Source organism: Leiobunum rupestre, chromosome 10, assembly GCF_980474605.1.
Source record: "Leiobunum rupestre chromosome 10, qqLeiRupe1.1.hap1, whole genome shotgun sequence".
Lineage (NCBI taxonomy): Eukaryota > Metazoa > Arthropoda > Arachnida > Opiliones > Sclerosomatidae > Leiobunum > Leiobunum rupestre.
This window is the reverse complement of record NC_143393.1, coordinates 47051283-47074751: the sequence shown is the minus strand read 5'-3', so window position 1 is coordinate 47074751 and position 23469 is coordinate 47051283. Positions and strand designations below refer to the sequence as shown.

Genomic DNA, 23469 nt, shown 5'->3' with positions numbered 1-23469 from the left:
ACTTTTAAAGGTATGATTTCACTCTAACAAAAGGGCGTATTAACACTTTTAAAGGTGTGATTTCACTCTTAATAAAGGGCTTATTAACACTTTTAAAGGTATGATTTCACTCTAACAAAAGGGCGTATTAACACTTTTAAAGGTGTGATTTCACTCTTAATAAAGGGCTTATTAACACTTTTAAAGGTATGATTTAACTCTAACAAAAGGGCGTATTAAATCTTTTAAAGGTGTGATTTCACTCTTAATAAAGGGCTTATTAACACTTTTAAAGGTATGATTTCACTCTAACAAAAGGGCGTATTAACACTTTTAAAGGTGTGATTTTACTCTTAATAAAGGGCTTATTAACACTTTTAAAATTATGATTTCACTCTAACAAAAGGGCGTATTAACACTTTTAAAGGTGTTATTTCACTCTTAATAAAGGGCGTATTAACACTTTTAAAGGTGTGATTTCACTCTTAATAAAGGGCGTATTAACACTTTTAAAGGTATGACTTAACTCTAACAAAAGGGCGTATTAACACTTTTAAAGGTGTGATTTCACTCTTAATAAAGGGCGTATTAACACTTTTAAAGGTATGATTTAACTCTAACAAAAGGGCGTATTAACACTTTTAAAGGTGTTATTTCACTCTTAATAAAGGGCGTATTAACACTTTTAAAGGTGTGATTTCACTCTTAATAAAGGGCGTATTAACACTTTTAAAGGTATGACTTAACTCTAACAAAAGGGCGTATTAACACTTTTAAAGGTGTGATTTCACTCTTAATAAAGGGCTTATTAACACTTTTAAAGGTATGATTTAACTCTAACAAAAGGGCGTATTAACACTTTTAAAGGTGTGATTTCACTCTTAATAAAGGGCTTATTAACACTTTTAAAGGTATGATTTCACTCTAACAAAAGGGAGTATTAACACTTTTAAAGGTGTGATTTTACTCTTAATAAAGGGCTTATTAACACTTTTAAAATTATGATTTCACTCTAACAAAAGGGCGTATTAACACTTTTAAAGGTGTTATTTCACTCTTAATAAAGGGCGTATTAACACTTTTAAAGGTGTGATTTCACTCTTAATAAAGGGCGTATTAACACTTTTAAAGGTATGACTTAACTCTAACAAAAGGGCGTATTAACACTTTTAAAGGTGTGATTTCACTCTTAATAAAGGGCTTATTAACACTTTTAAAGGTATGATTTCACTCTAACAAAAGGGCGTATTAACACTTTTAAAGGTGTTATTTCACTCTTAATAAAGGGCTTATTAACACTTTTAAAGGTATGATTTAACTCTAACAAAAGGGCGTATTAACACTTTTAAAGGAGTGATTTCACTCTTAATAAAGGGCTTATTAACACTTTTAAAGGTATGATTTAACTCTAACAAAAGGGCGTATTAACACTTTTAAAGGTGTGATTTCACTCTTAATAAAGGGCGTATTAACACTTTTAAAGGTATGATTAACTCTAACAAAAGGGCGTATTAACACTTTTAAAGGAGTGATTTCACTCTTAATAAAGGGCTTATTAACACTTTTAAAGGTATGATTTCACTCTAACAAAAGGGCGTATTAACACTTTTAAAGGTGTGATTTCACTCTTAATAAAGGGCTTATTAACACTTTTAAAGGTATGATTTAACTCTAACAAAAGGGCGTATTAACACTTTTAAAGGTGTGATTTCACTCTTAATAAAGGGCTTATTAACACTTTTAAAGGTATGATTTAACTCTAACAAAAGGGCGTATTAACACTTTTAAAGGTGTGATTTCACTCTTAATAAAGGGCTTATTAACACTTTTAAAGGTATGATTTCACTCTAACAAAAGGGCGTATTAACATTTTTAAAGGTGTGATTTCACTCTTAATAAAGGGCTTATTAACACTTTTAAAGGTATGATTTCACTCTAACAAAAGGGCGTATTAACACTTTTAAAGGTGTGATTTCACTCTTAATAAAGGGCTTATTAACACTTTTAAAGTTATGATTTAACTCTAACAAAAGGGCGTATTAACACTTTTAAAGGTGTGATTTCACTCTTAATAAAGGGCTTATTAACACTTTTAAAGGTATGATTTCACTCTAACAAAAGGGCGTATTAACACTTTTAAAGGTGTGATTTTACTCTTAATAAAGGGCTTATTAACACTTTTAAAATTATGATTTCACTCTAACAAAAGGGCGTATTAACACTTTTAAAGGTGTTATTTCACTCTTAATAAAGGGCGTATTAACACTTTTAAAGGTGTGATTTCACTCTTAATAAAGGGCGTATTAACACTTTTAAAGGTATGACTTAACTCTAACAAAAGGGCGTATTAACACTTTTAAAGGTGTGATTTCACTCTTAATAAAGGGCGTATTAACACTTTTAAAGGTATGATTTAACTCTAACAAAAGGGCGTATTAACACTTTTAAAGGTGTTATTTCACTCTTAATAAAGGGCGTATTAACACTTTTAAAGGTGTGATTTCACTCTTAATAAAGGGCTTATTAACACTTTTAAAGGTATGATTTCACTCTAACAAAAGGGCGTATTAACACTTTTAAAGGTGTGATTTCACTCTTAATAAAGGGCTTATTAACACTTTTAAAGGTATGATTTAACTCTAACAAAAGGGCGTATTAACACTTTTAAAGGTGTGATTTCACTCTTAATAAAGGGCTTATTAACACTTTTAAAGGTATGATTTCACTCTAACAAAAGGGCGTATTAACACTTTTAAAGGTGTGATTTTACTCTTAATAAAGGGCTTATTAACACTTTTAAAATTATGATTTCACTCTAACAAAAGGGCGTATTAACACTTTTAAAGGTGTTATTTCACTCTTAATAAAGGGCGTATTAACACTTTTAAAGGTGTGATTTCACTCTTAATAAAGGGCGTATTAACACTTTTAAAGGTATGACTTAACTCTAACAAAAGGGCGTATTAACACTTTTAAAGGTGTGATTTCACTCTTAATAAAGGGCTTATTAACACTTTTAAAGGTATGATTTCACTCTAACAAAAGGGCGTATTAACACTTTTAAAGGTGTTATTTCACTCTTAATAAAGGGCTTATTAACACTTTTAAAGGTATGATTTAACTCTAACAAAAGGGCGTATTAACACTTTTAAAGGAGTGATTTCACTCTTAATAAAGGGCTTATTAACACTTTTAAAGTGATGATTTAACTCTAACAAAAGGGCGTATTAACACTTTTAAAGGTGTGATTTCACTCTTAATAAAGGGCGTATTAACACTTTTAAAGGTATGATTAACTCTAACAAAAGGGCGTATTAACACTTTTAAAGGAGTGATTTCACTCTTAATAAAGGGCTTATTAACACTTTTAAAGGTATGATTTCACTCTAACAAAAGGGCGTATTAACACTTTTAAAGGTGTGATTTCACTCTTAATAAAGGGCTTATTAACACTTTTAAAGGTATGATTTCACTCTAACAAAAGGGCGTATTAACACTTTTAAAGGTGTGATTTTACTCTTAATAAAGGGCTTATTAACACTTTTAAAGGTATGATTTCACTCTAACAAAAGGGCGTATTAACACTTTTAAAGGTGTGATTTCTTTCTTAATAAAGGGCTTATTAACACTTTTAAAGGTATGATTTCACTCTAACAAAAGGGCGTATTAACACTTTTAAAGGTGTTATTTCACTCTTAATAAAGGGCTTATTAACACTTTTAAAGGAGTGATTTTACTCTTAATAAAGGGCTTATTAACACTTTTAAAGGTATGATTTCACTCTAACAAAAGGGCGTATTAACACTTTTAAAGGTGTGATTTCACTCTTAATAAAGGGCTTATTAACACTTTTAAAGGTATGATTTCACTCTAACAAAAGGGCGTATTAACACTTTTAAAGGTGTGATTTCACTCTTAATAAAGGGCTTATTAACACTTTTAAAGGTATGATTTCACTCTAACAAAAGGGCGTTTTAACACTTTTAAAGGTGTGATTTTACTCTTAATAAAGGGCTTATTAACACTTTTAAAATTATGATTTCACTCTAACAAAAGGGCGTATTAACACTTTTAAAGGTGTTATTTCACTCTTAATAAAGGGCGTATTAACACTTTTAAAGGTGTGATTTCACTCTTAATAAAGGGCGTATTAACACTTTTAAAGGTATGACTTAACTCTAACAAAAGGGCGTATTAACACTTTTAAAGGTGTGATTTCACTCTTAATAAAGGGCGTATTAACACTTTTAAAGGTATGATTTAACTCTAACAAAAGGGCGTATTAACACTTTTATAGGTGTTATTTCACTCTTAATAAAGGGCGTATTAACACTTTTAAAGGTGTGATTTCACTCTTAATAAAGGGCGTATTAACACTTTTAAAGGTATGACTTAACTCTAACAAAAGGGCGTATTAACACTTTTAAAGGTGTGATTTCACTCTTAATAAAGGGCTTATTAACACTTTTAAAGGTATGATTTAACTCTAACAAAAGGGCGTATTAACACTTTTAAAGGTGTGATTTCACTCTTAATAAAGGGCTTATTAACACTTTTAAAGGTATGATTTCACTCTAACAAAAGGGCGTATTAACACTTTTAAAGGTGTGATTTTACTCTTAATAAAGGGCTTATTAACACTTTTAAAATTATGATTTCACTCTAACAAAAGGGCGTATTAACACTTTTAAAGGTGTTATTTCACTCTTAATAAAGGGCGTATTAACACTTTTAAAGGTGTGATTTCACTCTTAATAAAGGTCGTATTAACACTTTTAAAGGTATGACTTAACTCTAACAAAAGGGCGTATTAACACTTTTAAAGGAGTGATTTCACTCTTAATAAAGGGCTTATTAACACTTTTAAAGGTATGATTTCACTCTAACAAAAGGGCGTATTAACACTTTTAAAGGTGTGGTTTTACTCTTAATAAAGGGCTTATTAACACTTTTAAAGGTATGATTTCACTCTAACAAAAGGGCGTATTAACACTTTTAAAGGTGTTATTTCACTCTTAATAAAGGGCTTATTAACACTTTTAAAGGAGTGATTTCACTCTTAATAAAGGGCTTATTAACACTTTTAAAGGTATGATTTAACTCTAACAAAAGGGCGTATTAACACTTTTAAAGGTGTGATTTCACTCTTAATAAAGGGCTTATTAACACTTTTAAAGGTATGATTTCACTCTAACAAAAGGGCGTATTAACACTTTTAAAGGTGTGATTTCACTCTTAATAAAGGGCTTATTAACACTTTTAAAGGTATGATTTAACTCTAACAAAAGGGCGTATTAACACTTTTAAAGGTGTGATTTCACTCTTAATAAAGGGCTTATTAACACTTTTAAAGGTATGATTTCACTCTAACAAAAGGGCGTATTAACACTTTTAAAGGTGTGATTTCACTCTTAATAAAGGGCTTATTAACACTTTTAAAGGTATGATTTCACTCTAACAAAAGGGCGTATTAACACTTTTAAAGGTGTGATTTCACTCTTAATAAAGGGCTTATTAACACTTTTAAAGTTATGATTTAACTCTAACAAAAGGGCGTATTAACACTTTTAAAGGTGTGATTTCACTCTTAATAAAGGGCTTATTAACACTTTTAAAGGTATGATTTCACTCTAACAAAAGGGCGTATTAACACTTTTAAAGGTGTGATTTTACTCTTAATAAAGGGCTTATTAACACTTTTAAAATTATGATTTCACTCTAACAAAAGGGCGTATTAACACTTTTAAAGGTGTTATTTCACTCTTAATAAAGGGCGTATTAACACTTTTAAAGGTGTGATTTCACTCTTAATAAAGGGCGTATTAACACTTTTAAAGGTATGACTTAACTCTAACAAAAGGGCGTATTAACACTTTTAAAGGTGTGATTTCACTCTTAATAAAGGGCGTATTAACACTTTTAAAGGTATGATTTAACTCTAACAAAAGGGCGTATTAACACTTTTAAAGGTGTTATTTCACTCTTAATAAAGGGCGTATTAACACTTTTAAAGGTGTGATTTCACTCTTAATAAAGGGCGTTTTAACACTTTTAAAGGTATGACTTAACTCTAACAAAAGGGCGTATTAACACTTTTAAAGGTGTGATTTCACTCTTAATAAAGGGCTTATTAACACTTTTAAAGGTATGATTTAACTCTAACAAAAGGGCGTATTAACACTTTTAAAGGTGTGATTTCACTCTTAATAAAGGGCTTATTAACACTTTTAAAGGTATGATTTCACTCTAACAAAAGGGCGTATTAACACTTTTAAAGGTGTGATTTTACTCTTAATAAAGGGCTTATTAACACTTTTAAAATTATGATTTCACTCTAACAAAAGGGCGTATTAACACTTTTAAAGGTGTTATTTCACTCTTAATAAAGGGCGTATTAACACTTTTAAAGGTGTGATTTCACTCTTAATAAAGGGCGTATTAACACTTTTAAAGGTATGACTTAACTCTAACAAAAGGGCGTATTAACACTTTTAAAGGTGTGATTTCACTCTTAATAAAGGGCTTATTAACACTTTTAAAGGTATGATTTCACTCTAACAAAAGGGCGTATTAACACTTTTAAAGGAGTGATTTCACTCTTAATAAAGGGCTTATTAACACTTTTAAAGGTATGATTTAACTCTAACAAAAGGGCGTATTAACACTTTTAAAGGTGTGATTTCACTCTTAATAAAGGGCTTATTAACACTTTTAAAGGTATGATTAACTCTAACAAAAGGGCGTATTAACACTTTTAAAGGAGTGATTTCACTCTTAATAAAGGGCTTATTAACACTTTTAAAGGTATGATTTCACTCTAACAAAAGGGCGTATTAACACTTTTAAAGGTGTGATTTCACTCTTAATAAAGGGCTTATTAACACTTTTAAAGGTATGATTTCACTCTAACAAAAGGGCGTATTAACACTTTTAAAGGTGTGATTTCACTCTTAATAAAGGGCTTATTAACACTTTTAAAGGTATGATTTCACTCTAACAAAAGGGCGTTTTAACACTTTTAAAGGTGTGATTTTACTCTTAATAAAGGGCTTATTAACACTTTTAAAATTATGATTTCACTCTAACAAAAGGGCGTATTAACACTTTTAAAGGTGTTATTTCACTCTTAATAAAGGGCGTATTAACACTTTTAAAGGTGTGATTTCACTCTTAATAAAGGGCGTATTAACACTTTTAAAGGTATGACTTAACTCTAACAAAAGGGCGTATTAACACTTTTAAAGGTGTGATTTCACTCTTAATAAAGGGCGTATTAACACTTTTAAAGGTATGATTTAACTCTAACAAAAGGGCGTATTAACACTTTTAAAGGTGTTATTTCACTCTTAATAAAGGGCGTATTAACACTTTTAAAGGTGTGATTTCACTCTTAATAAAGGGCGTATTAACACTTTTAAAGGTATGACTTAACTCTAACAAAAGGGCGTATTAACACTTTTAAAGGTGTGATTTCACTCTTAATAAAGGGCTTATTAACACTTTTAAAGGTATGATTTAACTCTAACAAAAGGGCGTATTAACACTTTTAAAGGTGTGATTTCACTCTTAATAAAGGGCTTATTAACACTTTTAAAGGTATGATTTCACTCTAACAAAAGGGCGTATTAACACTTTTAAAGGTGTGATTTTACTCTTAATAAAGGGCTTATTAACACTTTTAAAATTATGATTTCACTCTAACAAAAGGGCGTATTAACACTTTTAAAGGTGTTATTTCACTCTTAATAAAGGGCGTATTAACACTTTTAAAGGTGTGATTTCACTCTTAATAAAGGTCGTATTAACACTTTTAAAGGTATGACTTAACTCTAACAAAAGGGCGTATTAACACTTTTAAAGGAGTGATTTCACTCTTAATAAAGGGCTTATTAACACTTTTAAAGGTATGATTTCACTCTAACAAAAGGGCGTATTAACACTTTTAAAGGTGTGATTTTACTCTTAATAAAGGGCTTATTAACACTTTTAAAGGTATGATTTCACTCTAACAAAAGGGCGTATTAACACTTTTAAAGGTGTTATTTCACTCTTAATAAAGGGCTTATTAACACTTTTAAAGGAGTGATTTCACTCTTAATAAAGGGCTTATTAACACTTTTAAAGGTATGATTTAACTCTAACAAAAGGGCGTATTAACACTTTTAAAGGTGTGATTTCACTCTTAATAAAGGGCTTATTAACACTTTTAAAGGTATGATTTCACTCTAACAAAAGGGCGTATTAACACTTTTAAAGGTGTGATTTCACTCTTAATAAAGGGCTTATTAACACTTTTAAAGGTATGATTTAACTCTAACAAAAGGGCGTATTAACACTTTTAAAGGTGTGATTTCACTCTTAATAAAGGGCTTATTAACACTTTTAAAGGTATGATTTCACTCTAACAAAAGGGCGTATTAACACTTTTAAAGGTGTGATTTCACTCTTAATAAAGGGCTTATTAACACTTTTAAAGGTATGATTTCACTCTAACAAAAGGGCGTATTAACACTTTTAAAGGTGTGATTTCACTCTTAATAAAGGGCTTATTAACACTTTTAAAGTTATGATTTAACTCTAACAAAAGGGCGTATTAACACTTTTAAAGGTGTGATTTCACTCTTAATAAAGGGCTTATTAACACTTTTAAAGGTATGATTTCACTCTAACAAAAGGGCGTATTAACACTTTTAAAGGTGTGATTTTACTCTTAATAAAGGGCTTATTAACACTTTTAAAATTATGATTTCACTCTAACAAAAGGGCGTATTAACACTTTTAAAGGTGTTATTTCACTCTTAATAAAGGGCGTATTAACACTTTTAAAGGTGTGATTTCACTCTTAATAAAGGGCGTATTAACACTTTTAAAGGTATGACTTAACTCTAACAAAAGGGCGTATTAACACTTTTAAAGGTGTGATTTCACTCTTAATAAAGGGCGTATTAACACTTTTAAAGGTATGATTTAACTCTAACAAAAGGGCGTATTAACACTTTTAAAGGTGTTATTTCACTCTTAATAAAGGGCGTATTAACACTTTTAAAGGTGTGATTTCACTCTTAATAAAGGGCGTATTAACACTTTTAAAGGTATGACTTAACTCTAACAAAAGGGCGTATTAACACTTTTAAAGGTGTGATTTCACTCTTAATAAAGGGCTTATTAACACTTTTAAAGGTATGATTTAACTCTAACAAAAGGGCGTATTAACACTTTTAAAGGTGTGATTTCACTCTTAATAAAGGGCTTATTAACACTTTTAAAGGTATGATTTCACTCTAACAAAAGGGCGTATTAACACTTTTAAAGGTGTGATTTTACTCTTAATAAAGGGCTTATTAACACTTTTAAAATTATGATTTCACTCTAACAAAAGGGCGTATTAACACTTTTAAAGGTGTTATTTCACTCTTAATAAAGGGCGTATTAACACTTTTAAAGGTGTGATTTCACTCTTAATAAAGGGCGTATTAACACTTTTAAAGGTATGACTTAACTCTAACAAAAGGGCGTATTAACACTTTTAAAGGTGTGATTTCACTCTTAATAAAGGGCTTATTAACACTTTTAAAGGTATGATTTCACTCTAACAAAAGGGCGTATTAACACTTTTAAAGGAGTGATTTCACTCTTAATAAAGGGCTTATTAACACTTTTAAAGGTATGATTTAACTCTAACAAAAGGGCGTATTAACACTTTTAAAGGTGTGATTTCACTCTTAATAAAGGGCTTATTAACACTTTTAAAGGTATGATTAACTCTAACAAAAGGGCGTATTAACACTTTTAAAGGAGTGATTTCACTCTTAATAAAGGGCTTATTAACACTTTTAAAGGTATGATTTCACTCTAACAAAAGGGCGTATTAACACTTTTAAAGGTGTGATTTCACTCTTAATAAAGGGCTTATTAACACTTTTAAAGGTATGATTTCACTCTAACAAAAGGGCGTATTAACACTTTTAAAGGTGTGATTTCACTCTTAATAAGGGCTTATTAACACTTTTAAAGGTATGATTTAACTCTAACAAAAGGGCGTATTAACACTTTTAAAGGTGTGATTTCACTCTTAATAAAGGGCTTATTAACACTTTTAAAGGTAAGATTTCACTCTAACAAAAGGGCGTATTAACACTTTTAAAGGTGTGATTTTACTCTTAATAAAGGGCTTATTAACACTTTTAAAGGTATGATTTCACTCTAACAAAAGGGCGTATTAACACTTTTAAAGGTGTGATTTCTTTCTTAATAAAGGGCTTATTAACACTTTTAAAGGTATGATTTCACTCTAACAAAAGGGCGTATTAACACTTTTAAAGGTGTTATTTCACTCTTAATAAAGGGCTTATTAACACTTTTAAAGGAGTGATTTCACTCTTAATAAAGGGCTTATTAACACTTTTAAAGGTATGATTTAACTCTAACAAAAGGGCGTATTAACACTTTTAAAGGTGTGATTTCACTCTTAATAAAGGGCTTATTAACACTTTTAAAGGTATGATTTCACTCTAACAAAAGGGCGTATTAACACTTTTAAAGGTGTGATTTCACTCTTAATAAAGGGCTTATTAACACTTTTAAAGGTATGATTTAACTCTAACAAAAGGGCGTATTAACACTTTAAAAGGTGTGATTTCACTCTTAATAAAGGGCTTATTAACACTTTTAAAGGTATGATTTCACTCTAACAAAAGGGCGTATTAACACTTTTAAAGGTGTGATTTCACTCTTAATAAAGGGCTTATTAACACTTTTAAAGGTATGATTTCACTCTAACAAAAGGGCGTATTAACACTTTTAAAGGTGTGATTTCACTCTTAATAAAGGGCTTATTAACACTTTTAAAGGTATGATTTAACTCTAACAAAAGGGCGTATTAAATCTTTTAAAGGTGTGATTTCACTCTTAATAAAGGGCTTATTAACACTTTTAAAGGTATGATTTCACTCTAACAAAAGGGCGTATTAACACTTTTAAAGGTGTTATTTCACTCTTAATAAAGGGCTTATTAACACTTTTAAAGGAGTGATTTCACTCTTAATAAAGGGCTTATTAACACTTTTAAAGGTATGATTTAACTCTAACAAAAGGGCGTATTAACACTTTTAAAGGTGTGATTTCACTCTTAATAAAGGGTTTATTAACACTTTTAAAGGTATGATTTCACTCTTAATAAAGGGCTTATTAACACTTTTAAAGGTATGACTTAACTCTAACAAAAGGGCGTATTAACACTTTTAAAGGTGTGATTTCACTCTTAATAAAGGGCTTATTAACACTTTTAAAATTATGATTTAACTCTAACAAAAGGGCCTATTAACACTTTTAATGGTGTGATTTCATTCTTAATAAAGGGCTTATTAAAACTTTAAAAGGTATGATTTAACTCTAACAAAAGGGCGTATTAACACTTTTAAAGCAGTGATTTCACTCTTAATAAAGGGCTTATTAACACTTTTAAAGGTATGATTTAACTCTAACAAAAGGGCGTATTAACACTTTTAAAGGTGTGATTTCACTCTTAATAAAGGGTTTATTAACACTTTTAAAGGTATGATTTCACTCTTAATAAAGGGCTTATTAACACTTTTAAAGGTATGACTTAACTCTAACAAAAGGGCGTATTAACACTTTTAAAGGTGTGATTTCACTCTTAATAAAGGGCGTATTAACACTTTTAAAGGTATGATTTAACTCTAACAAAAGGTTGTATTAACACTTTTAAAGGTGTGATTTCACTCTTAATAAAGGGCTTATTAACACTTTTAAAATTATGATTTAACTCTAACAAAAGGGCCTATTAACACTTTTAAAGGTGTGATTTCATTCTTAATAAAGGGCGTATTAACACTTTTAAAGGTATGATTTAACTCTAACAAAAGGTTGTATTAACACTTTTAAAGGTGTGATTTCACTCTTAATAAAGGGTTTATTAACACTTTTAAAGGTATGATTTCACTCTTAATAAAGGGCGTATTAACACTTTTAAAGGTATGACTTAACTCTAACAAAAGGGCGTATTAACACTTTTAAAGGTATGATTTCACTCTAACAAAAGGGCGTATTAACACTTTTAAATGTGTTATTTCACTCTTAATAAAGGGCTTATTAACACTTTTAAAGGAGTGATTTCACTCTTAATAAAGGGCTTATTAACACTTTTAAAGGTATGATTTAACTCTAACAAAAGGGCGTATTAACACTTTTAAAGGTGTGATTTCACTCTTAATAAAGGGTTTATTAACACTTTTAAAGTGATGATTTCACTCTTAATAAAGGGCTTATTAACACTTTTAAGGGTATGACTTAACTCTAACAAAAGGGCGTATTAACACTTTTAAAGGTGTGATTTCACTCTTAATAAAGGGCGTATTAACACTTTTAAAGGTATGATTTAACTCTAACAAAAGGGCCTATTAACACTTTTAAAGGTGTGATTTCATTCTTAATAAAGGGCTTATTAACACTTTAAAAGGTATGATTTAACTCTAACAAAAGGGCGTATTAACACTTTTAAAGGAGTTATTTCACTCTTAATAAAGGGCTTATTAACACTTTTAAAGGTATGATTTAACTCTAACAAAAGGGCGTATTAACACTTTTAAAGGTGTGATTTCACTCTTAATAAAGGGTTTATTAACACTTTTAAAGGTATGATTTCACTCTTAATAAAGGGCTTATTAACACTTTTAAAGGTATGACTTAACTCTAACAAAAGGGCGTATTAACACTTTTAAAGGTGTGATTTCACTCTTAATAAAGGGCTTATTAACACTTTTAAAATTATGATTTAACTCTAACAAAAGGGCGTATTAACACTTTTAAAGGTATGATTTCACTCTAACAAAAGGGCGTATTAACACTTTTAAAGGTGTGATTTCACTCTTAATAAAGGGCTTATTAACACTTTTAAAGGTATGATTTAACTCTAACAAAAGGGCGTATTAACACTTTTAAAGGAGTGATTTCACTCTTAATAAAGGGCTTATTAACACTTTTAAAGGTATGATTTAACTCTAACAAAAGGGCGTATTAACACTTTTAAAGGTGTGATTTCACTCTTAATAAAGGGCGTATTAACACTTTTAAAGGTATGATTAACTCTAACAAAAGGGCGTATTAACACTTTTAAAGGAGTGATTTCACTCTTAATAAAGGGCTTATTAACACTTTTAAAGGTATGATTTCACTCTAACAAAAGGGCGTATTAACACTTTTAAAGGTGTGATTTCACTCTTAATAAAGGGCTTATTAACACTTTTAAAGGTATGATTTAACTCTAACAAAAGGGCGTATTAACACTTTTAAAGGTGTGATTTCACTCTTAATAAAGGGCTTATTAACACTTTTAAAGGTATGATTTCACTCTAACAAAAGGGCGTATTAACACTTTTAAAGGTGTGATTTCACTCTTAATAAAGGGCTTATTAACACTTTTAAAGGTATGATTTCACTCTAACAAAAGGGCGTATTAACACTTTTAAAGGTGTGATTTCACTCTTAATAAAGGGCTTATTAACACTTTTAAAGGTATGATTTCACTCTAACAAAAGGGCGTATTAACACTTTTAAAGGTGTGATTTCACTCTTAATAAAGGGCTTATTAACACTTTTAAAGGTATGATTTCACTCTAACAAAAGGGCGTATTAACACTTTTAAAGGTGTGATTTCACTCTTAATAAAGGGCTTATTAACACTTTTAAAGGTATGATTTCACTCTAACAAAAGGGCGTATTAACACTTTTAAAGGTGTGATTTCACTCTTAATAAAGGGCTTATTAACACTTTTAAAGGTATGATTTCACTCTAACAAAAGGGCGTATTAACACTTTTAAAGGTGTGATTTCACTCTTAATAAAGGGCTTATTAACACTTTTAAAGGTATGATTTCACTCTAACAAAAGGGCGTATTAACACTTTTAAAGGTGTGATTTCACTCTTAATAAAGGGCTTATTAACACTTTTAAAGGTATGATTTCACTCTAACAAAAGGGCGTATTAACACTTTTAAAGGTGTTATTTCACTCTTAATAAAGGGCTTATTAACACTTTTAAAGGAGTGATTTCACTCTTAATAAAGGGCTTATTAACACTTTTAAAGGTATGATTTAACTCTAACAAAAGGGCGTATTAACACTTTTAAAGGTGTGATTTCACTCTTAATAAAGGGTTTATTAACACTTTTAAAGGTATGATTTCACTCTTAATAAAGGGCTTATTAACACTTTTAAAGGTATGACTTAACTCTAACAAAAGGGCGTATTAACACTTTTAAAGGTGTGATTTCACTCTTAATAAAGGGCGTATTAACACTTTTAAAGGTATGATTTAACTCTAACAAAAGGGCCTATTAACACTTTTAAAGGTGTGATTTCATTCTTAATAAAGGGCTTATTAACACTTTAAAAGGTATGATTTAACTCTAACAAAAGGGCGTATTAACAGTTTTAAAGGAGTTATTTCACTCTTAATAAAGGGCTTATTAACACTTTTAAAGGTATGATTTAACTCTAACAAAAGGGCGTATTAACACTTTTAAAGGTGTGATCTCACTCTTAATAAAGGGTTTATTAACACTTTTAAAGGTATGATTTCACTCTTAATAAAGGGCTTATTAACACTTTTAAAGGTATGACTTAACTCTAACAAAAGGGCGTATTAACACTTTTAAAGGTGTGATTTCATTCTTAATAAAGGGCTTATTAAAACTTTAAAAGGTATGATTTAACTCTAACAAAAGGGCGTATTAACACTTTTAAAGCAGTGATTTCACTCTTAATAAAGGGCTTATTAACACTTTTAAAGGTATGATTTAACTCTAACAAAAGGGCGTATTAACACTTTTAAAGGTGTGATTTCACTCTTAATAAAGGGTTTATTAACACTTTTAAAGGTATGATTTCACTCTTAATAAAGGGCTTATTAACACTTTTAAAGGTATGACTTAACTCTAACAAAAGGGCGTATTAACACTTTTAAAGGTGTGATTTCACTCTTAATAAAGGGCGTATTAACACTTTTAAAGGTATGATTTAACTCTAACAAAAGGTTGTATTAACACTTTTAAAGGTGTGATTTCACTCTTAATAAAGGGCTTATTAACACTTTTAAAATTATGATTTAACTCTAACAAAAGGGCCTATTAACACTTTTAAAGGTGTGATTTCATTCTTAATAAAGGGCTTATTAACACTTTAAAAGGTATGATTTAACTCTAACAAAAGGGCGTATTAACACTTTTAAAGGTGTGATTTCACTCTTAATAAAGGGTTTATTAACACTTTTAAAGGTATGATTTCACTCTTAATAAAGGGCGTATTAACACTTTTAAAGGTATGACTTAACTCTAACAAAAGGGCGTATTAACACTTTTAAAGGTGTGATTTCACTCTTAATAAAGGGCTTATTAACACTTTTAAAGGTATGATTTAACTCTAACAAAAGGGCGTATTAACACTTTTAAAGGTGTGATTTCACTCTTAATAAAGGGCTTATTAACACTTTTAAAGGTATGATTTCACTCTAACAAAAGGGCGTATTAACACTTTTAAAGGTGTGATTTCACTCTTAATAAAGGGCTTATTAACACTTTTAAAGGTATGATTTAACTCTAACAAAAGGGCGTATTAACACTTTTAAAGGTGTGATTTCACTCTTAATAAAGGGCTTATTAACACTTTTAAAGGTATGATTTAACTCTAACAAAAGGGCGTATTAACACTTTTAAAGGTGTGATTTCACTCTTAATAAAGGGCTTATTAACACTTTTAAAGGTATGATTTCACTCTAACAAAAGGGCGTATTAACACTTTTAAAGGTGTGATTTCACTCTTAATAAAGGGCTTATTAACACTTTTAAAGGTATGATTTCACTCTAACAAAAGGGCGTATTAACACTTTTAAAGGTGTGATTTCACTCTTAATAAAGGGCTTATTAACACTTTTAAAGGTGTGATTTCACTCTTAATAAAGGGCTTATTAACACTTTTAAAGGTATGATTTCACTCTAACAAAAGGGCGTATTAACACTTTTAAAGGTGTGATTTCACTCTTAATAAAGGGCTTATTAACACTTTTAAAGGTATGATTTAACTCTAACAAAAGGGCGTATTAACACTTTTAAAGGTGTGATTTCACTCTTAATAAAGGGCTTATTAACACTTTTAAAGGTATGATTTCACTCTTAATAAAGGGCTTATTAACACTTTTAAAGGTATGATTTAACTCTAACAAAACGGCGTATTAACACTTTTAAAGGTGTGATTTCACTCTTAATAAAGGGCTTATTAACACTTTTAAAGGTATGATTTAACTCTAACAAAAGGGCGTATTAACACTTTTAAAGGTGTGATTTCACTCTTAATAAAGGGCTTATTAACACTTTTAAAGGTGTTATTTCACTCTTAATAAAGGGCGTATTAACGCTTAAAAGATGCGTCATAACTGATTAAAAGTGCGTTTACATGTTATTGGATTTATTGTTTCTCGAACTGTGGAGAGTGCTTAAAACCGGTTTAATTTTTTGGTTAAGGTGTTGAATCTGGGTTGGACTTATCAAATTGAGTGGAAATGGTGTTAGAACGGTGTGAAATGAATCACAATTTCTTGGAATGTTTATCTTATTTAAACATTTGTATAATGTTGTCGCACTCTTTTTACACCTTTAAAAAGTTGCTCCGTTTTGGAAGTGTTAAAACGGTGTGAACGAGGTGTAACACCTTTTAAACACCCCTATTTCTTAGAGTGTACCGTCACAAATGAAAGTTCCACAATTCCTTTTGTATTAATACTATTAAAAGTTAGAATAAAAGATAGCTAATTATTGCGTAAGTAAAGTGTTTTATTCGGCGCCATTGTTATTATTAAGATTATTTTTGTGTTAATAATACACTGTTTATAAAACAACTAAAATTTGACTTTTAATTTATTTCGAACCATTTAGATACTAAAAAAGGTCTAATTATTTATTTTAGACCCCATTTGTTACTCTTTCATGTTGAATATAATACCTTTTAGGGTATCTAGTCCTTGTGGTAAAGGTTTATAAGTTTTTTTAAATACCCATTTAATTCCGTAAACGATAGTATTTCAATACTACGTTTTTTCCTTTGTGAATATTTTCTTTAAATCAAGTGTCGGCTCTATTTGAAGTAGCTCTTTTTTAGACAGATGTCGCTTGCGTCGATATCAAAACAAGATGCTGAAGCTACATTTTGACCCAAAAGGCGGGACATAAAAGTATGCTTCGCGTTAATTGGCTCGTTTGTTAATTTTGTCAATAACTTCAATTATAGTAATTGTTTACAATATATTTTATATGTGATATATAATTTAGGTTAAAGTTCACTAAGTAGAGTAAAAGTGGTCTAAATATAATACTTTATAATGGCTCTCTGACGACGTTGTTTCGCTATATTGAATTTTAGCTTCCGTTCAAATTAATAGATGGCTCCACGCTCTCCACGAAAGTCATTTCTTTTCGAAGATTCCGATAGATTCATCGCCATCTCTAATAACAGGGGCATTTTCATATTACGGGTGGCAATGATAGAGCTGACAGTTGCTTTAAAGTAACAGAACTCGAAGAAATTCCAATCACGTGGAATATTTATCAGTTGTTAAATGTTTCAATGTTTGATTACCGATTTTAAATATCGGGGAGATTGATTAAGGTGTACACTGCTCGAATAGGGGCGCCTAGTAGCGTCACTAGAATTTAGAAATTGGTGGCGCTTAAGCCATAAGCCCTGGTCAGGAGCGTCCTATTTAGGGATATGGGGGGTGGAAACCCCCAAAAACATGTTTTCGAAAGTTGAAAAATCGAGGCAAAATGAAATTTTTGGTGGCATTTTCCGAAATAAAAATAAACATTTTGTCTAGTGAATAAGAAAAGTCAATAGATTTGTCCAAATCAAGGCTTTTTCCCGTAAAGTAGGCGCTTTTTGGAAAGTAGTTGACGCTTCAGAAATGTTTCGGGTGGCTCAAGAGCCGCCTAAAACAACCTAGCGACGCCACCGCGCCGAGGAATTTTTGATTCATCAACTACCGAAAAACTTATATTATACTTTGCGTTTTTCAACCCCCCATTGTTCCGTGATATCAGGGATGCTTATTGGGCCATTGTCCCCGGCCGGAAACCAGATAAATGTGGCCATGTTAATGGTTAATATATTGAATCTATATTGAATAATTTAAAAAAAGGGAAATAAAAAAGAACTATAAAGGACTGAAAATAGAGTTTAAAATGTTTAACTTCTTACGGTTTATGAAGCAAAATAGATAAAAAAGTGTAAAATAAGTAATTAAACACTCCACAAAAGAACTCAATTTGGAGAGCAGGCTTAAGTTTATTCTGTGGCAATACCCTGAATGGTTTTAAACATTGTAATTTTTAAAGCACTTAAGAGGTCTAAAGTAAGACCTTGATTTCTAACAGTGTATAGAATATTGTAGTGAGTGTCAGGTAATGGAACCCAAAAAGTCAGCCTATTTGAAGGATCATGAAAGACTTGTTGAAAATTGAAAAGCTTTCAGTGGGTGGTTTTTTTTCGCCTGTCCCAGGACAAAAAGTGTAAACTTTTTACCCTAAAACGTTTTATTCGCCTGTTCTCAGGGTAAGATTTACCCTGTCCCGAATTTTGTTTGCTTGTGCAGAGCTCAAACGTTACACTTTTTACTCCTCTTCGAAAGGAGGTGTAGAGGGAGTAATCTAGCTTATATAGAAAATTCATCTGTTTAAATTTCGTTCCATGTAAACATGACGGGTTTTGAACACCTTCACATGTGGCAAGCTTTTAATAACGAATATCCAATTGTTAAATGCTATTTAATGACTTTAAAAGTTGCTTGGTGACTTAGACCTAAGGTGGTGTCTTCGATATTAGCCTAGCTGATTATTATTATTATTAAATAAATAAGAAAAATGAGTCCTATATTGATGATTTCACCAAAACAAATATATAACCTTTAACCTCTAACTACTCCCTTCTTACTTCAACTCGTTTTTTTCGTCAAGATTGGAGTAAAATGACGTCATAGGGCTACACTTTTGAACCTGCTCAAAAAACCCAGAACAGGCGAAAAAAAACCACCTACTGGTAACAGTAACATGTTCTGACTAAAAATCCGACACCAAAAATTCCTTCTCAATTTAGAGGTTTTCCATTGGCTTAAATACATATGTTAGTAGCCAATAGTGTGACTCCCCAAAATAACTTGGAAGAATAAAAATGTTAAAATCTAACGTAGTCCACCTTTTTACTGGTTCGTGGTGAAACAAACCGTTAGTGAAGATTTTTGAATGGAATAAAGGTACAGTGGCATCCTTATGAGTAATTATGTTACATATGGTAATAGTAACATGTACTTGGCCAAAATAATCATAAATTATTGAATCGGAACGTCAAATTTATTATAGTAGGTACACACTTCTTTGGGCAGGTAGTTATTTTTTTATTTGAGATCACCATCACACTAGCCTGGCATTAAATTTGCAAACGAAGGAATAGGTTGTGCCAGAAATAAGGACTGTTTTACAAAAGCGCAAAAGAGTTCACACTGGTGTGCGTAATATTGTAAATAATAATACACTATTACGTGTGAGAAAATGTTCGTTCGTCCCAAAGTTGAGGGACGCGCCTTTATGAGCGTAAGTGTAAACAAAGCCTTAAGCTGGTTTCACACTCGACGGAAAATATGCCGGAAAGACGATAATAAACGCCGAGCTGAAAATTGGTTCCCATTCGATATACCGCTAACGTTCAACTTTACGCTGCAAATTTTCCGTCGAGTGTAAAACCAGCTTTAAGCTTGGTTTCCACTAGCGATAGTCGTAAAGCATTTTCTTTACGCGCGTCAAAAACGTTTGTCCGTCCTGAAGCTGAGTGTTGTGCCGTTGCGCTCGCTATTGGAAACCAAGGCTTACAATTAAATTTAGCGCGCTTATTAATGTATTTTTATTTAAGCGTGAGGAAACATTTGTTAAGTGTCCACTAAATGGTTATTTTAAAGCACTTAACGGGCCAACTAACTGCGCTTAATTCCGCTAAATACATACATACGACTCTTCTAGCTTCTCCGTCTTCAATTTTGAGTAGAGCGACGCAAAAAAGAAGCCAAGCAAAGATAGCAGACATTTCGTTTCTGTAAAATATTAAGGTAAAATATTATACGCCTTAGAATGCAATACTGATGCGACGTCGGCTTATTTAAAGCCTGGTTAAAATGATCGTATGATTCGCCTCCAATTGCTCTGCTGATTGCTGAGATCAATGATTAGTTTCAATAACAGCTCTATAACTAGTGTTGTAAGTCGGAAAAATTTCCGGAAAATGACCGCCGAGTCTTTTTTTTCGAAAAAAATAAAAAAGTTTTAATTCCATGTTTAGTCTAATATACTGTTTGCAAATTTAAATAAAGCGGCATTTTCAGATTTTTTTCTCAAATCTAAAAGTAAAACTAAACCTCTAGAGTAGTTTAAACTGATTAACAATGTAACACTATTAATGTTTTGTAGTATGTTTACTGATATTAGACAGGCTATATCGATAAAAATTTAAAAACATTAAAAATCTTTAAAAAGTAACTTATTGTTTAATTTTTTATTTTTTCGATTTGCCGAAAGTTTCCACAATTCGGAAAATATTCCGCATTTTATTTTTCTGGAACATGAACAACACTAGCTCTAACGGTGGTGCATATGGCGTAGCAAATTGATATGGTTGAACACAGGATAGATGCGTTTTATTGTCCAAGAGCGATTTTTAAAAAATTGATACCACCAGGGCGGGCAAAATTTAACCTCTTCCCAATTGTATCCTTATGACCCCGGTATAATATTCCGTCATGATAGCAATCTCTGGCAGTGTAACCCGGCCACCTGAATTAAAGGCTTCAAAAGTCGCTTGATGACTTAGGCCTAAGGTGGTGCCTTAGGTATTAGCCTAGCTGATTCTTGGAGGAGGGAAGTATTCTGGAGTGAAAAATCCAATAGCGGTAATAAGAACGTCCTTCCCCGCCTATTGCTGGTAGAATTACCCAGACTAACCCGGTTAAACCGGTTTTTGGTCGGACGTCAGCTTTATCTGCCATCATTCTGGCTTGATGACGTCCGACCAAAAAGGGCATGATGGGAATTTTACAAAGCCGCAGGTGGCACCCGACGTTTCCACTCCAGAATACTTCCCTCCTCCAAGGCTGATTATTATTAGGTTGCTGAAGGGGAAAGGGGTTGAAGGTCATTTTGGGAAATATTTCGCCTTTGTCTACTGTGATTTCCATGCGGATCTCTATATAATTGTTCTCGCAAAAAATGATTGGAATTTAAAGGTTATAGTGTAAATTCTTGGGTCAAACAATGATTTCATATGTATTGCAATCCGCGTGGAAGTCAGAGCAGGTGACAAGATAAGCTTAAATGATTTGCTTAAATGATCTTTTGAGCATCTTTCCCGCTTAAGCACCCCCCCCCCCCCCCCAGGGATTGTTATCAGACCCGAATTTTGTAAGGTCCCGAAAACGAAAGTATACCGAATCTGATTTTGGATTTATTTTATTTTAACAGTGATTAAATGCGTCTTCTCCGAACCCTCTGTTGCACGTGAATATTTCTCAAATTTTCACGCAAAGTATCAACATATCTAACGAGCTTTGACAGGTCGTTTTAGTCGCTGTCCTAAGTGCTTGTAGACCCCGAGGGTTATATACTTTGACCTCAAATATTTAATAAAGGTCAAGCTATGGGCAAAATTTCCTTCAAATCGCCAATATTTTTTAGCTAACTGACGTACGAACATTTCGTCATTTGAGTCGGTGATAAGGAATCTTCGCTTCAGTTACTATGTATTAAATATGATATTAAAATGCCTTTTCTATTTTCAATATTTTGAATTAAATATGATAAAGGGATTTAATTTGTGTGATAGTTTACAAAACCTAAGATACTTCTAATTTCACAAAAATTAAAACCATGAATAATTCTGAACTCTATACTTACCTTTACGTAAGGTTTGACACTAAACTCTGTTACTTAAAAAAGTTAAATGTTTCTTACTAAAGATCAAAGTTAAGAGACAGTCAAAGCGAAACCTCTACCAAATTGAACTACTAAATTGAAATCGTAGCACCGAATTTTGTCGTGAAATGTGGGTCCTCAATTGTTTTGTCGTTTTAAATGATGACGCTTAACAACTGTCAAGAGGCACTAGCAATCTGACCTACATTCAACAGCACAAAAGTATATCAATTATAGGACAACGATGGCGACAGTGTTCTGCGTCATAAATTGTCAGCAGAATTGTTATATTTTCTAGTTTAAAATAAATTTAATTTTGTACAGTTTGAAACAGAGAGAAAGTTTTTCCCTCCATAATCAGCTAGGCTAATACCCAAGGCACCACCCAAGGCCTAAGTCATCATGCGACTTTTAAAGCCATTAATTCAGGTGCCCGGGTTATATTGCGTAGGAGGGTGGTGGCAACTTCAGTAAATAATACGTCGATGGTGACCTTTTGGAACGCGTGTTCTAATCACTGGCACTACCAATTTATTTTTCGCATTTTCCATCATTAATGTTCTCATTCCCAAAAATATTTCGTGTCGATAATTAAACAGTTTATATTTTTACCTCTCCGAGGGGACTTTGTACCCTAGGAGGGGTTATACAACCACCGTGTCTGTCTGTGGGTCTGTCTGTCAGGCCTGCGAACGCATTCGCATTTTCTGGGCAAAGGGTAATCACTGCGTACGCAGTTTCTTGGCTCACTGCGTACCCAGTCGACTAACCGTTTTAGCAGTTTAAAGGTAGGCAAAACCACCGTGTGACGGTAAGCGTAACGGATACATTTGCGCTTGCGTTGAGTTTGGTTGGTTGGTTTGGTTTTCGTTAACGCCTACCGTCGCGCCGGTTGTCAAGGGTGTGTTTTTTTCAACTCCTTTTTATTGACTTTTGTGATGGAGCGAGTGCTGAGTGTTACGGCAACCTCACAACGTCCATTGGCAGGGCTTCCACCAATTGTTCACGATATTCGTCTTAGTATCAATTTGCGATCGCATCGGGCGGGTTTCGAACCCGAGACCGCCTGCTTGATAGGCGGACGTTCTACCACAGAACCACCGACACCCATTACGCTTCATCGAAAATTAGACCTTCAGCTTTATCGGAAGCGTATTTAATAGAGTATGAAATTTTGGTTTAATTGATATAGAACAAGATTTCGTGTAAGATTTAAATTATTGCATCGAAGAAATTCTAATTTAGCGATTTCTCTATTGATGAAAAACAAATGCGCCACCCAGGGTTTGAACCCGGGCCGTTCAGGTAGGCTGTTGAGCGCTCTACCATAGAACCAACGATTGCTCCTTAGCTATACTGCAAATAAGACACTCATCGTAAGTATAATAGTTAATAAAGTCTTGAATTTTTTTACGAATAAAATTATGAAAGCCTAATCTGGTTTTTTTTACGAATAAAATTATTTTATTTTCTA

General features: G+C 31.8%; 1 long non-coding RNA gene across 1 annotated transcript in view; it reads right to left on the bottom strand.

The window, feature by feature from the left end:
• The window catches only part of LOC149926070 (uncharacterized), a 38283-nt gene extending 16178 nt beyond the window's left edge, over positions 1-22105 (bottom strand). The window contains exons 1-2 of the long non-coding RNA XR_016477009.1: positions 21978-22105; positions 20040-20125 (exon numbers count right to left, since the gene is read on the bottom strand). This is a non-coding gene — a long non-coding RNA (uncharacterized LOC149926070). The remainder of the gene's footprint in view (positions 1-20039; positions 20126-21977) is intronic.
• Between the last annotated feature and the right edge of the window lie 1364 nt (positions 22106-23469).